Consider the following 17229-nt stretch of genomic DNA (forward strand, 5'->3'; position numbering starts at 1 on the left):
TCTGCGTCGCCTGTGTTTGTGATTGTAACACCCGCATTTATAAAGCAACAATACAGTATAATTATTTCAGTTTTATTGACCAACTAGTGGTCCGTCCCGGTTTCGCCCGTGTACTCATAATTTTGTTCGTTTTGCATATAGCTATATATATTGCTTGCATGTAGCCTATTAATTAATAGTAATTCTATAATAATAACTTTCAAATCGATGCAGTGATTCAGAAATTTACTATATTTATAACACAATCATGCTTATAATACTTTTTTCTTCCATTAAAATCATACTATAGAAGGTCGTATTTAGTATTTTTAATAAGTAAATTTAATAGTGTTGTTTAAATAAGAAGTTTTTTTGGTAATTTTATTTGCAATTTCTAAATTCAGACATATAATCCGTTATACATTATCTGCTCATATAATGACTTATGTATTGGCCATACATAGCTCATGATATGAGCAGAATCGACAACTTTTACATTACATTATTTGTTTATAAAAAAATTAATCGATCATGCTTCTAGATCTAGAAAGAAACTTTATGTATGTAATAAAGATATCCAAAAAATACAATGAGAACAATTATTGAAATGAAATGATTCCGCGGCGGTTAAAACTAACTATTGAATTTCTTGTCTCTACTTAATTATAAAGTACAAATAAAATGTGTCACCACTCGTTCTTTAGTTCAATATTGTACGAGGCAAGTAGGAGAATAAAACACATTACGATAGTGCAAGTGAAGGGAAGAACTCGTATTAACTCTTTGAAAAGGCACTCTGTGAATGAACACAGGCGAATAATAGTTGAGGAAAGCATTTCTTGTATTCGATTATTCTCGGTCTATTGCATTACAACGTTGGTAGTAAACGAACGACATACAGAATAAAAATCAATTCAAAACCACTAAACGAGGTTATATAATTTGTATTTTTTCTCTTGGTTTGCCCAATACCACGTTATTATTAAAATTTACCAAGCGAAATGTTGCCTACATTGTCAAGTGATGACAATGCCTCTGACTACCCCTTCTAGGGTAAGAGTCGTGACATGTTTATATTTTTTTTAAAGTAGGAATTTTTTATTTGTACAATACAACATTTAAATAAAGCCTGACTCAACAGATTAGTAAGTAGTTTTCATATATGTATATTGTATATGTGAACATAAGAATGAAGTCGTAAATAGTCCAGAGTTAATATTATTTATAACTAGATGTACTCGCGGTTTCATCCGCATTAAATTTCAATGTAAAATACATATATGAGCCTATGTGTTATGTTGAATTTCATCAAAATCCATTCAGTAATTTCTGGGTGAAAGAGTAACAAACATACTTACAAACTTTTGCATTTACAATATTAATAAGATTTCTTTTGTCAAATGTTTTAATCGGAATGTATAGAACATATCGGTTAAAATATTTGACAAAGTTCCAACGAGCTATACCATAATTCTTCGTTAACTCGTTTTTAAGAATCCGAACCGAAAAGGTAAAACGGAACCTTTACACTTCCGGCAAGTCCATCGGTCTGTCAATCTGTTACTTTATCTGTAAGAATTATTGATATACCGCTGATGCTGTCAATATTGGATTTTAGAATAGTTTTATATACGCTTGGCTTATTCATTATTGAAATAAATGAACTGAAAAAATATTTCTACTTTTTTCGCCTTAAGGATCCCTGAAGCCGAAAAAGTAGAGTCAAAAATTACAAAATAATCATGTCAGCTTTTGTAAAATTATCATAAAGTATGAAAGGAGTAAATTTGTAGATTACACAGTTACACAATTACAGTAGATTTTTATCACATAATTATAACATTTATTTCCCTTTATATTCTACTTTAACTGTATTTTAATTTACTGTAGCTTTGAATACAAGTGAATTTCGTCTCCTCGACTATAAGTGTCAGTATACAAAATAAACAGTGACTGATGGATGTTTGCGTTACGATAATAATAGCTTAAAGACTCGCTATACATCCTAGTAGAGAAAATTATATAGTTAACCACTATTTACAATGAGTAGGTAACTAGCGAGCAGTTACTAGTTATTATATTCGAATCAGTCAATTTGAACACGAGTAAAAATGGTTGGTAAGTTCTGAAAAAGTAACTGTTATACCTCTCATTAACGAGTGGAATTTCTAGAACTGGAAAATTATATTTTATTCACAAATCGTCTTGAACTTTGCCGTGTACATTACAATTATAATGAAGTACATGAACTACTATTAGTACTGGTCAATAGAAATATAAATTATTGCTTTTATGAGTACGTTTTAATTTGTAGTTTTTTTTTTTACTACTTTTTCTGTCGGTCTTAGGCCGCTGGCAGAACTAACCTATAATCACCTCATATATTAGTCTGATACAGATCTAATGCATTTATTGACTACTTGATACTACTCGCACTTTATTTATAATTCTTCTATATTAGACGGGTTCGGTGGTCTAGCGGTTTAGTATACCGTCTTACTTCCGATGTTCGAGTTCGAGTCCTCGCATGGTACTGTAACAATTACATACTAGGTATATTATACAATATATAATAGTACCTACTAATCACGAAAGTTTAAAAATAACTATGTACCTACATGCTCTGAACGGAAAACTAGAAAGGGGGCAAACTAGTTAAAAACTTCTCATAAAACTCCGGTTGTTTACATTGTAATACAATTAAGAATTCAGTACTCACTCTTCCTAGTAACAGTGACTTCATTTAATTTTTATTCAACTGTCAGCGGGAAATAAAGTATTCTCCCATTTCTCTTAAATCTTGTGACCAGTAACGGAAGAGGGCAACGCCCCAGTGTTAAGATGCTTATCGGGGAGTCGTTACTTGAAGTCCCTTTTTATCTTGTGGACTTTTATTGAGTTCTTAACAGTAATTAGTAGCTGTAGCTAGCGAGAACTTTAAGTACTTGTTGAAACATCGTGTGCTTGAACATTTTTATATGTTTGCGATCTACGTTTATATATCCTGGTAGTATAGTTGTTTAACACATCGCTGTCGCGGGTTCAGTTGCTCGTAAAACACTTGTATTCATAAATATAAGCGTTTATATAGGTCAGGATCTGAATATGTATATATATATATATATAGAAATATTTAAATATATATTTTTTATATACGTACTTAACGTATATAAAAAATATATTTAAGTATTTCTATCAGTATAGTATAATATCCTGCCTTCTTATTAATTTTATATAATTGGAATGGCAAACAGGCTACTGAAATGAAATACCCGATGAACTATAGTAATCGTCGCCTTTACATGTCATCATCATATCACGTTATCATGTAATATCACTGCCACATCAAACAGAAACACAGCGTACAAAGTCTGGTGTAAAACAGTAAAAAGGTAACAAATTATGACGTATTGTACAATAAAATATGATCCATATTACTCGGTAATAACGTAATGTTTTATACGTGAAGGGATTTTAAGATAATTTATATAAATATATTTTAGTTTTTTTTACAAAGGTAAATTTCTCTTTATATTTATTTATTAGTGTTGGTAAATCATTTTAACATAATATAAAATTTTAATAAATTGGCAAAATTTTCAACGAGATCTTCATACATTTCGTTGAAAACATTGATTCGTCTCTCTCTCTTTTCTTTTTCTCATCTAAAAACTCTGATTTTTGTTCATAGCAGCTAACAGCCTTTGATGATTTTCCTAATCCCGAGTTTCTTTGTACCAGTTATTAAAATCATAAAGGTGTGAAATTCTTTCTTATCAAACCATACCAAACCATTACCTTTTGTAATAAAGTTACTAGACAGTTCAATAAGCATTTACAATTTTTGTTAATTAATAATTTCGGATCTGCTGCGACCAACAGCATTAGAGTACTAATGCTATTGGTTGTAGCTGGTGTTTACAGCTTCATCGGACGATAGGGGGCGAGTGCAGATGGCACTCAAAATCCAAAATGGCTGAAGGCCAACTCCCGCCTGACGGATACGACATTAGTCTGAGCACCGCAAGGGGTTCGGACCTCGACTCAGACCGTCGTAATTTTGATCCCCGTTTGAATTAGATGTGAGATCGATCAGAGGCGAGACTCGAACCTGCCTCGTTGAATTCATATATACTGAATTTGCGCATTTCATGCGTTGTATTCACGACAATATCAATTGCCAATGTTTCTGTCTTTTTAATTGTAATTTATATCCATTTTCTATAACAGTCTAGACTTATCAAATGACTTCTTTATTATTTAAATGGAATGGGTGAAGGCCAAATCTCGCCTGACGGATACGACAAACTGAAGGCGAAATATAGCATTAGGGGGGAAGGGAATTGTCAGTAATGTGGATTGATAACCCCATTGCTAGCAATGTACCATGTTAGGTCGACCTCCACGCGGTTCCCCCTGGAATCCATCGTGTTAAATTCCTGGTGAATTTGCACGAGGGGCTAACTGATCTGACTTCATGCTCATCTTATCATCCTCCACTGGTGCCCCGCCAGCGTAAACCGTTAGCGCAGGCGGGGGCACCATTCCATTGTCAACCCTAAAAAAAAAATAGCATTTGAAGGCAGTACACCACAGTACTCCGAAATGATAATGCGTAAAGAGTCTATGTACATTTTATGCGTTGTCATTTCGGAAAACTGTGGTGGTACTGTCTAAGGATGTAATAATAAGGTATGTTACATTGTAAGGTAGCTACGGCTGTGGCATAATGAGGTAATAATATTTGTAGACCTGTTTATGTATTTAGGCATGGTTGTCATTTATCTCAGGTATCATTTACATAAAGAACTAGATAAATGACTTTGCACTAAGTTTTTTGGTCCAGTAGAATATATGTTAAAGTACTATAAATAAATAATTAATAGTACAAATAAATTACCCTGGACAATTAACAAAGCGCCATCTAGTCCCACAATAAGCAGAGCTGGCGTTATGAGTACTAAACAACTGATATATTTTTTTTGTCCATACATACTTACATAATATACAAACACTGGAACTGAACCTGTGACCACCGAGGCCGACTATGTATTAATCTTAATTTACGACTGCATAGCGCTGTATATGTCATACTGAAGGTTATTCATTTATATGTATTAAATATTCATGCATTAAAATTTATAAAAGCGGCGCAGTAAATAAAACATGTGGCGCATTTATACGTAACTTTATATAAAACATGTCATGTTCATTCAACGGTGAAACAATGTACGTAGATTTTTTAAGGCTTCCATTTTACATCGGAATATAAAATATTTCAATTAATATACATAATCTTTGTTATGTATGTACGATCATGAGTTAGAATCCAGTTGGCATATAAAAAATAGCTGATCGCCTAAAATAGTTTTACCATAGAAATTAAAATCGCTATTAAAAAGAAGGGTGAAAATTTAGAGTTGTATGTATTTTTACAAAAAATTATCCAACAAATAAAAAAAATATTAGGGATGGAAAACCCTTATCACTAAGAGGTATGAAAAATAGATAGCAGCGGATTCTCAGACCTGCTGAACCTGCAGATAAAATTTCATATAAATCGTTCAAGTGAAGCCATTTCGGAGGAGTATGGTTACTAACATTGTGACATGACAATTTTATATATAAGATTGTATGTTACTGTATAAAGATATATTGTATCACGATGACTTAGCTCATGTTATATCTCAATAAAGCAGACAAAGCAGCGAGTAATAGGTAGTAAGATATATCATGTTGATATAATATACAAAACTGACAAAGTTAGAGTAACGTATGAAGGTAATAAAGGCTGGTTTTAATGCAAATAAAAATGTTATTCGCTAACCGCTACCAATTGAAAAAGTGAATGTAATAAATAAGACATTTTGGAATAGAGTTTGTGCCAATAAATGAAAATATGTTTGATTGAAACAAACTTACTGTAAGAGTTTTTGAAGTTTAATTTTTTATCTTATCGTCATGACGCATGAATTAGAAACATGGCTGTTGTTCCAAATTCAAAATAAATAATAATTTATTCCTGTATTTTTTTTAATTTTATAAGACTCCATTTGTTAGTTACGAAGCTAGAATTTTTTACACTATCCTTACGATTAGGCTAGCTTCTTCGTTTAATAGAAAAATGTAAAAATATTTCTACCCAGATGATTTATAGAAAGTACTCCTTTAGTTTAGTTTTTCATCCTCGCTGTTACTCACATATCTCGTAAAAATTTAGCAGCAATTAGAAGAAGCAATCATCAGAGGATTTCCTTTAAATTCCTACGTAACCTCGAACTCGTCAAAACAAACAAGTTGAAAGACTTTTAACAAGGAAAAAGTTCGTACCACCTCTGAGTTTGGAATAAAGAATTACGAACTCGAAAGTAAATATTTATTTATTGTTTTTAAATAGACCGTGCAACGATATTCGTTTAAATATCAATATAATAATAAATAATTTAATCTTATCTGTTGTTTCTTAGTTCGCAATTCGTGTTTAAATTTTGAAGGGCATGAACATTAATTACTATTGAATTAAATATTAAATAATATTTTTATTAAATTTATTCCAGTAAATAATATTATAAATAACTAGCTGACCCCGTAAACGTATACTTGCCATATGTAGAATCGTTATTAAAAAATATAGGTTGTTGGCAGAAGGGGAAATGGTATATGGAAATTTTGGGGTTCTATTTTTTAAGGCCACATTAGAACAAAATAAAAAAAAATTTGATATCTCCTCGCGGGTTCGATACCTTGTACGATGCAAACATTAGTATTCATGAGGATGATTGTTTGTATCAGTCTGGGTGTTTTCTATGTATATTATTTATGTATTTACAAAAAAAAAAGTATTTGTATCAGTTGTCTAGTGTCCGTAACTTAATCTCTGGTTACCTACGACTAGATGGCGCAGAGTTAATTATAATAATAAAGCTATTTATTCTGAAATTTACAAATATTTTTAACTATAATATACAAATTCTTTTTTTTATATAATATATCTCTAATTTTAGTGTGCCTTTTGGCATAGGCCTCCTCCAGCGACTTCTATTGACTCCTATCCTGTGCAACTCTTCTCCATTTTGTGCCCACAGTTGACTTCAACTCATATTCCCATTTCATCATCTGCCTTCCCCTCTTTCTCTTTCCTTCTCTAGTATACCTTGGATAGCAGTGTTAATTGTCCAGGGTTATTTATTATACATGTCATGTTTGTACTGTAGACAGAAATAAAAGAACTCTAAATTTTATTACTCAGGAAAAACTCCTAGACGATGCCCAAATACGTCTATTTTTAAACTATACTTAGACACCAGGATCTATATATAACTTAACTCAATTTCATCGCGTCACTTATTTTGTGGACACACTTATCTACGGTCATATATTTATAGCTCCGTCTGCCTAGACATCAGGTTGGTGGCTTTTCGTACTAATATTTGATGTCTACGTAGCGTTTGTCCCCTTATTTTAAATACATTTAAATAAAATTTATTTTATACAAGAATACCACATGCGTTTTTGAATAGTTCTATTTTCAAATTTATTAATAATATGGTATACAAATATTTAATGAATATAATATATAATAAATTAGTAAAAGTGAAATTAAAAAATATATAATACTTACAAATTATAGTTCTGTTACAGTATTTGTCAGTTACTACAAGTATTATGAGGATTTTTAAAGAGACAGTTTTTTACCAGTTTAAACTGTCCGTTTTATCAAATATTTTGTCTTTCTAATATTTATTTGTTATAATTTCCGTAGGGGTCGAAAGCCACTCTGTTAATAATATTGGGACGAATCGCCACGGATATTACGTCACATTTTTAATTATCTTGCGGAAACGCGGAAGTTAACTATACAGACATGGCCTACATAATATCTACTTTAAATAGGGAAGTATCCTTATACAGTTATGAAGGTCCTATAAATTATAGTGAATGAAGATACTGTTATATTGAATTATCTACGTACGATACTACATATAATCTGATGTACCTGATGAATGAGGGGTATCAAGGGTTGCGAGGAAAAATACAGACATAATTGAAATGCAATTAGTACTACAGCCATATATAATATATTAAAGTCCGCACAGTGACCTCGACCAAATAAAGAAAGAATATTTAAAAATCTAACACAAAAAAGTAAAAAAAGATTCAAATTTCATTAATGTCAAATTTCGATACAAACTTTCATCCCTTCTTTCATTTTACCCCATTAAGGATGTTTTTTTCTAAACTTTCATGTCATATTTATGCATACTTAATCAATAGCCAAAAATATAAGTTTAAAACTTCTAGCATCAAAAATAACTATATTTCCAAACAACCTTTTATCTCCCCCTTCAACCCTTTTCAACCCTTTACTACTCAGAATCTAGATTATCTGTGTACCAAAATGATTTACATCGTTTCATAGTTTTTGCTTGAGAGCGAGAGAGACAGGCAAACAGACAGACAGAGTTACTTTCGCACTTGTAACATTAGTAAGGATTGGTATAAAAAGAAATACGAGTATGTCAAAAAACATGATTACAAAATTTAAAAATAATATGAAATCCATCAAGAAGTTCGCTACAATCTGCATCAGGTGCTTGAGTCTATCTGTGATGGTAATATGAGTTGTTTCTCTATGCATAGAATAACAAACAGCCACGTCCGCCAAATGAAACGTCATTTTTTTACAGGATTAAAATGTAATTTGCCCTCTGCCTGCGCTATCGCCATACCCTGTACGACATACGTGGAAGCTGGATGAGCATGAAGTTGGGTCAATTTGTCAATCGTAGTGAAATCACCAGGAATTAAGCATGAGGATGACCGAAGTGATCGCGTGGAGGTCAACTTGACTGGTTACTCTATTAGCAATAAGCTTCATTAGGAGCTCGCGAGGAGGTCAATCTTACAGGATACACTGCTTGCAATAAGCTCACTAATTACTAGCAATCCCCTTTCCTCCTAACGAAGAAGTTGAATGTGCAAATGGAAAGTAGTTGTTTTAGTTATCTTCAACTTTCAACGTGCCTAGTTACACATTAAACATTAAGATAATTGGATTTTAATCCGAAACGTCGTTGCTAATTACCTTAATTATCAAAAAATGCTAGTATCAAGATCCAATTAATTATGTTAATAGTTTTAAATATGTATATAAAATAGGGCACCCGTTCATTTAACGGTACACACTGGCAGATTACTGCTGGAGGATGAAATCAGGTCAGTTGGCTTATATGATTAAATTTACCAGAAACGAATCATGAGAATGATACTAATCCTCGTTACTAACAGTCCTTTTCCATTAGTACATATATTTATTAATTAAAAAGCCAACAGCTTACGAAATAAGCCATTAACAAGTTTTCAGAACCATAGTAAGAGAAAAAGAAATGTCCTTGAACAGAATAAAGATTAGAGATAAATTTAGGAAGAACAAATTTATATATTTATGAAAATTTCACAAATGAAATAAAATTATAATATTATAGAACTACTTATTTCAAAAATTATTACAGTACGATAATTGTATCTGAATTAGAAGTCAGTCTGTGCGTGTATGTATGTATGTGAAGGACTGGTATGTGAATGTGAAAGAAATAATGTATACGTGTGTGTGTATATATGTATAATACATAGTGTATGAATATGTATATATTTTCATACATGGTTAAACATACAAGGTGACTAAGTATATGATAGGGTTTTGTTTATATGTTCTTTTAGATACTGTACATAGTATAAAATAAAGTCGCTTTCGCTGTATGTTCGATCTTTTAAACTACGCAACGGATTTTAATACAGTTTTCGGAAATAAATAGAATGATTAAAGAGGAATGTTTATATCTATACCCAGCTAGTAATACTGGCATAGCTAGTGTACTTGTAGATATAAAGGATCTACGTCTTTAAGTGCTATAAATAGGTCTAAGTTTCTTATTACCAAAAACATGATCACTTACAATATGATTTCCTTATACAAAAACTTTTCTACAGTCGTTTTCCATAGAAAAGCCTAATTCGCATCGTCAATATTAAATTCGCACAAACACAATTTTGATTGTGTACTTCTGGTGTTTAACAGCTTCTAAATTTTAATAATTTTCATTTTACAATAATTACTGTTCGTGATCCATTTTCTACTGCTTGTTTAGGAAGCTGTGCTGAGAATATTTGTTTGACATGGTTTTCAATACTTCGAATGAACTTCAAAAAGGAACTCCTCTGTTGTAGTTTTATTTTATATGTGTACATGTAAAAGGAAAATTATCGAAAAAAACTTGGAATACGGATATATATCTATATTGAGAAACCGAAAAAATTTAAGATACCATCGGAATCAATCAATCAAATTTCGTTACTCAATTAACTTTTTATTTACTTAAATTAATTTTGCTAATTGGTCGTATTCACACAGTCTTAAAAAAGTAATGTTGTACAACTTTTATTTTAAATAGCAATGGGCAAGTTTCTTGCTCGTTCTGCTTGTGATGAATTTCAAACTTTCAAAGTCTCTTTAAATTAAAATCTTTATTTTATCTGGATAAATGATACAGCGCCAGTTAGCGTATACAGTTTCAAGCTAAGCAACGCTTCTGTTATGGATATGAAGCCTGTGAAGACACATTTCCAAGAGGAGCTTGGCTGGCTACTTACTACTTTTTAGTAGTCTCGGCTCTACACGCACAACGGCTCAGATTATAGACTAATTTCGAAACATAGAGTCTATATTACATTACATTATAATTTTTTTTTGTAAATACATAATGTTGCTGGCAGTTTGTCTACCATTACTTTTTATAGATTTTATCTTTATTTTTGATATATTTTTATATCTCACTTTTGACGAGTCTTCTTAGCTGTGAGTCTTTTTGGGATATATATACATATTGCAATCATTGAAGATTTTTATTAATAGTCAAGTATGTTCACGCACCAGTCATATAGAACACACATAAAAAAACACCCATACTGATACAAATAATCGACTGACCGATACAATGGTATTAAAAAACAATATACGCCAATATTGGTGTTTTATTAGTAACATTATTGAACAAAAAATCGCAGTAATAGATAATTCATAGTATACCGGACGAAATCGCATTAATACAGAACGACATAAAATCAATATGGCAAAATTGAATCCAGCAATCAATCAAGCGGAAGGGAACCCAAAACGAATACAGTTATCATTTATTACAATTGAATAAATGCTTTTAGCTAATTTGAGATATCGAAATATCGTATATTAAATCGATACAAAATGGCCAGTCAACATCGAATTGGTTGTGATTAATCAACCTATATTTCATATATATATAATATATTCGATATTCATTTCTGATTATTCATCATTTGTAGCGATTTATTTTGCAGTCTTATATTATTGTTTCTTTCTTTGAATTATTAACCGGGTTATTACTTATTCGTGTTAAGACCCGGTTAATAATTCAAATAATGCATACTAAACACGAAACTTTAAAAATAACTATTGTTTCTTTCATTTTACGGATAGAAAATAAGTAAATGGTTTCGAATAAGTGATTATAGGATCGCTTTAACTTGTAATTATGTATTTATTAATTAACTTATTTTCTATTCGTAAAATAAGATCTTAGTTCTCTGGAAATCCAATGATTGGGTAGGATCATGGGTGTCACATGATAACGTGATTATGAACGATAAAGGAAATCAGGGAATTGTCATAATATATGTATATTGTATATAATAATACATTATACAAAGAAATACTAGTAACTAGGGCCAGGAAGGGAAACTGAAAGAAACAATAGAAAGAAGTGACAATATAGAATATAATTTGGTATTTGAAATGTGTATCTTATTTATTAATCTCTAATTATTGCAATTTAAAGTATCTATTAATATTTTAATTTACAAAGCCAAACTATTTTATTTACAATGTTATTGAAGTATTAATGCAAAATCAAATTAGCTGACCAAATTTTTAGTGGTCTTTGCCTGAACGTCGGCAGCGCCACTGCCTATCTCTTCTAAGATGATGAAGTTATATTCACTTGTGAAGAAATAGAGAAAAAAAATTATGTAGTATTACTTTTTAAAATAGAAAACTCTCATCTCACAGTTCTAGTCCCCAACTTATTTGTACTGTTTTTTTTTTGCAAGGAAATCGTCGCTAGTTCACAGTTGGTTTGTATTTCACAATAGCTATTAGTTTCGCAACAGAGCATATTACACTTTGTACAATATTCAATGGAACTGAATTCATTTCGCAGCAAGCTTGAAACTGGATTAACTAACAAATGATATTGCAAAAATCGACTTTAAAATTAATACACTTAAGTTGATTATAATTTTCTTCTGCAGTGTTAATGCTTCTTATAATAAAAGATAATTTTGAGTGAATATGACCTATATATATAGATTAATATTCAATCATTTATAAATCTTTTGAATTGAGAATGAATAATAAAAAAGATACTTTTTGAAGCGGAAGATAGTCTTCAGAAGTACAGAAATATGATCAATTAAGTAATTCTTAATCCGAAATTTGAGGTTCATTTTGTTATGCGGGGCACTGGTGAGGAATAATAATATTACCAAGAAATTTTGAAAATCATGAAATTATTCAATATAATTTTTCGACATGAATTGAATAGAATACAAATAAACGTAAATTTAAGCACGTTTTGGAAAGCTGTATCGTCACAAGAAGAACGAGGAAGAAACTTGATACATTGTTAGGAACTTACAATTTCAATTCGGGGGAAGACTACTGTAATGGGGATTATAAGCCATGATACAGTCCCCTTGAATTTAAATTTAAGTTACCTACAGGTTAAGAAATATCAAGGGCTAACCCGGACAATATCAATCAACTGATAATTTAAGTCTTTGAATGATAATACAATATCTCAGGACAATTCACACAGCGCCATCTAGTCCCAAGCTAAGCATAGCTTGTGTTATGGGTACTACTAGACAACCGATATAAATAATTATTGTTAGTTTTGATCTGGGTGTTTTCTATGTATAATATGTATTGTTTTACAAAAAAAATGCATAGATGCATTTTTTTTTTTTTGTAAATAAATATCAATAATTATACATGAATAAAAATGTTTATGCCGAGCGTGGAATCGAACCCGCGACCATCGGATAGTAAAGCGGTATGCTAAACGACTAGACCACCGAGGCTGTCAATTATTACATGTTATGTTACAAACATAAAGCTGAGGGTATCAAATAATCAAGAATTGAATAATATGAGACTTAGTAAGGACTGAATAAAAATTAGGGGATGCGGAAACATGTTTTTAAATTAGATAACTTTGCCAAAGGACAGAGCCATGGGTATCCCGGGGCTGGAATAAATTTCAAATATGCCAAGAATATTTCAGCAATATAAAAAGATGACCGTATCCTAGTGGTTTATTGTCTTTGCTTCCCATAAAAATTGTGGGTTCAAATTTGGCTGACGATAAAAACAAAACTTTTTATTTTACTAACTCATTTTTCGATGATAGAAACTCAGATAACAAATCAAAATTAATCTCCAGTAGTAAGATTGGATTTAGATACAGTTGACAATGCAACTGACTGCTCCAACTGAGTTTACATTCGTGATCATATAGTGGTGCACAAAAGGCAAAAAAATGTACTACATGAGTAAATGAAAATGTCAAAGAGAAGTTAAACAATATTGTTTAGCGGTTTTGAAAGAGCTAACAAATATCTCTTTCTAACTGCATGCAGTATTATTAAATGTATTGCGTTTCATAATTTTATGTTCATATAATATTCATATGTGACATATTCCAAAAAAGTCCACGACATTAGTGATGCCAAGTTGAGAATAGGCATATTGTCCCAAATTTGGAGGAATTTTGTAGTGATTGGGAAATATTTAGAGGGACAAAATGTATGACGAACAAGAAAGAGATTAACCGGTTTTTCAAACCCTTTTAAGAAATGAAAAAAAAAAAATGTAGTCAAACCCTTCGAATAATACAAAAAACATGAACGAGCCATCAAAATTACAAAGGACAGTCAGGATAGACTACTTTATTATAGGAGTTCATTGATAATTTTGCCCAAAATACTAATAAACTTAAGGTTTTACCATCTAAAACTACATTTTGGGCAAAATTCGGGAAATTACCAGATAGTCATCTAGCAACTCTGCACAATACCACAACGAGTTACTTCTAATGCTTCAGGATTATGTAAATGTTTTTTACACCTTAACATAAAGGAAACATTAAAAGGGACCCTTGTCACAGCTGCATAGATCATTGAGATTAAGCGTGTGTAACATGACTTATCTCCTTTTAATCTTTCATGTTTTGCCTCTCAGCATCACACTTTATACTACATGATGGAATGAGAAATTATGTTATTTATAAAACTAGCTGAGTACTATGACTTCGTAGCCGTACGTTGTGGTATCAGGGAATAACAATAATGACACAATTTCAGCTTATCTTGATGGTGGCCCTGTGTGAATTGATCAAGGTTATTATATTATTGTTGTTAATTTTATTTATATGCCTTTACTCGGCTTTCATCGATATTTTTGCTATATACGGGTCTAAGCTAAGTATATAACAATATTATGTTTTTATGTCCATATTTGCTGTCTATGAGTATCGAGTTGATCAGTTTGAAGGAATTTTCTAAATATGCGGCTTATATTTAGAATTACAGCCTTCTGTAGTTGATTATTATGATTATTTTTGTTCTTCATTTTCACAGATTTTGTTGACAAGTAAAAGTAATCTCACTTCTGAGCTAATATATCTGATAAATAATAATATAATGACCCTGATTAATTCATACAGGGCCATCTAGTATCAAGATAAGTATTAGAGTAATGTATATAATTTGGAGGTAATAATAATAATTCAAAAAAATTTAAATAGTGTGATCCAGTCGTAAACTTAGCAGAACTTGTTATATATTAACCAATAGAAATATTAAAATACATTTTTTTGTAAACAGATAAATAATATAACTTAAAAACACCCAGACCAATACAAAAAATCATACGCATGAATTCCATAAAAAATACATATGTACACGACGAATCGAACCCGCCACCATCGGAATTAGAGCGGTATGCTAAACCACTAGACCCTCGAAGCCGTCTATTATGTATAAATAGAAAAAGATAATGTTATCATACATAGTAATTTGTATAGCATGACAAGCGTTATGTTTTGATATGATATCTATTGTCTATTAAACACTGTCAGCAGATTATTATAGAGTAATAAGGCAAAATCACGCTGTCATTAAAAATAATGTGTTTATAATAAGCGGTTTGGTTTTAAATCAAGTAACGTATCAAGTGACCGCGCGATTTCGTTGCGTGACATTTGCCATGTTTGAAACATGTTTGGTTACAACCAAACATGTTTCAGATCAAACATTCCAAGTTCCAGAGCTGTAGCTCTGGAGCTTCAGCTCTGGGTGGTTTCTATGTATATCATGTATGTATTTACAAAAACATATCTAAGTATTCATATCAGTTGTCTAGTACCTATAACACAGGCTCTGCTTACCGCGGAACTACATGGCGTTGTGGTAATTCTCCAGGTTATTTATTGTGATTATTATTTATAAAAAAAATCTAATTAATTTCATTCACCGCCATTTCACCGCGGAGTTGCAATCTAACCTTTGACTCAGGGTTAAACTACATTTGCCTTAAGTCAATGCTGCTCGCCTTAAAACTACTCAATACCAATGTTTCCTTCATAGACCATCTTATTTCCTTGAAAGCCCGTTTCCTTCATCTATTTTATGTATATTAGGTTATTCTCTTTGTTATATTTACAAATCATACTGTCATTCTTTGTTTATGATGTTAAGGTTCATTTTCCTTTGCTGAGACGTGTGAAATAATTGAAACGTCCTTTCTTAGCGAACTCTTTATTGTGGCTGACTGTAACATGTTTTAAAACAAAAATATAAAGGTATCGGACATTCTTGATAGATGAAATTATTTATAAAAAATAATAATATAAAACTGCAGTTCATGATCACTAAATTCTTTCCTAAATTCTTATTCTTTACTATTTATTTATACTTCCTGTTTCTTGTCTAGTTTTTCAAGGAATGATAATGGAATGCTGCCCATGCCTTCGCTAAGGGCATACTCTGCCGGGGCACTTGTGGAGGATGAAAAGATGAGTATGATCTTAAACATAACTAGCTACTCGCCCCGGCTTTGCACGGGTGTACATGTATTATATAACCGTCCTCCAGAATCACTCTATCTATTTAAAAAAAAATAGTTTCGTAAAACAAACACAAAATCCGTTGTGTAATTTTAAAGATTTAAGCATACATAGGGATGAACAGCGACAGCAACTTTGTTTTATACTATGTAATGATGATGATAATATTTGTCCATGTTAACTAGCTAATCATAAATATGTTTATTTTCTAAATTAGTATTAAGGTTTATATATTTTGTTTTTACTTCGCTTCTTAACAATTCTTCAAATAAATCCCATGGGTACAGCATTATAAGAAATTGGAATGAGTATTTTTCTTATACTGCTATTTACCTTAATAAATATAAAAATAAAATAACAACTGTTTGTATGTTCATATCATGGGAGTCAATTGGAAATATAATAGTATTTAAGACCAATAAATTAAATTACATTTAATTTGTAATAAACTAAACATTAATGATGTATTTATATTTATAAATATTTAATTCAAATGAAGAATCTCTGACTACCCTTAGAAAAGCAGTCGTGAAATTATATTTAAATATTATTTTACAGAAAATTAAGTAACGCAATAATTAATTAAGAGCACATAATACGCGGACGTCTGAAAACATCAAAATATTTGTCAATTATTAACATCATCAATTTGACTGCGGCAAACATCTGCCGTAACTCTTGGGTTAAATTTAATTTCACCCAATTTGGCAATCTGAGATGCCCCTATAATTGAAATTCATCTTGAAACTTGATACCTTAATTCACAACGCGGGTATCTCGCGAGGGTTGTATGTAAGGGCTTTTACAAATGGGGATCTTTCGGACAGAGAACAAAAGGTGATGTAGCGTGGAAAAAGGTAGGTTTTGTTAAACACACATACGGTGTCTGATTATTTAGCATGATTTGTGATTTTTTACAGTATTCATTGTTTTAAATTCTCCTCATTCCCGCACCTTACTGGCTCAATGATGGCTTGCTCACTCGTTATAATTGTGAACGGGTGCCGCTTGTAAGGATTGGTCTGTTTTTATA

This window comes from Achroia grisella, unplaced genomic scaffold (genome assembly GCF_030625045.1).
Source record: "Achroia grisella isolate CSIRO2021 unplaced genomic scaffold, CSIRO_AGI_Agris_v1 utg702, whole genome shotgun sequence".
Lineage (NCBI taxonomy): Eukaryota > Metazoa > Arthropoda > Insecta > Lepidoptera > Pyralidae > Achroia > Achroia grisella.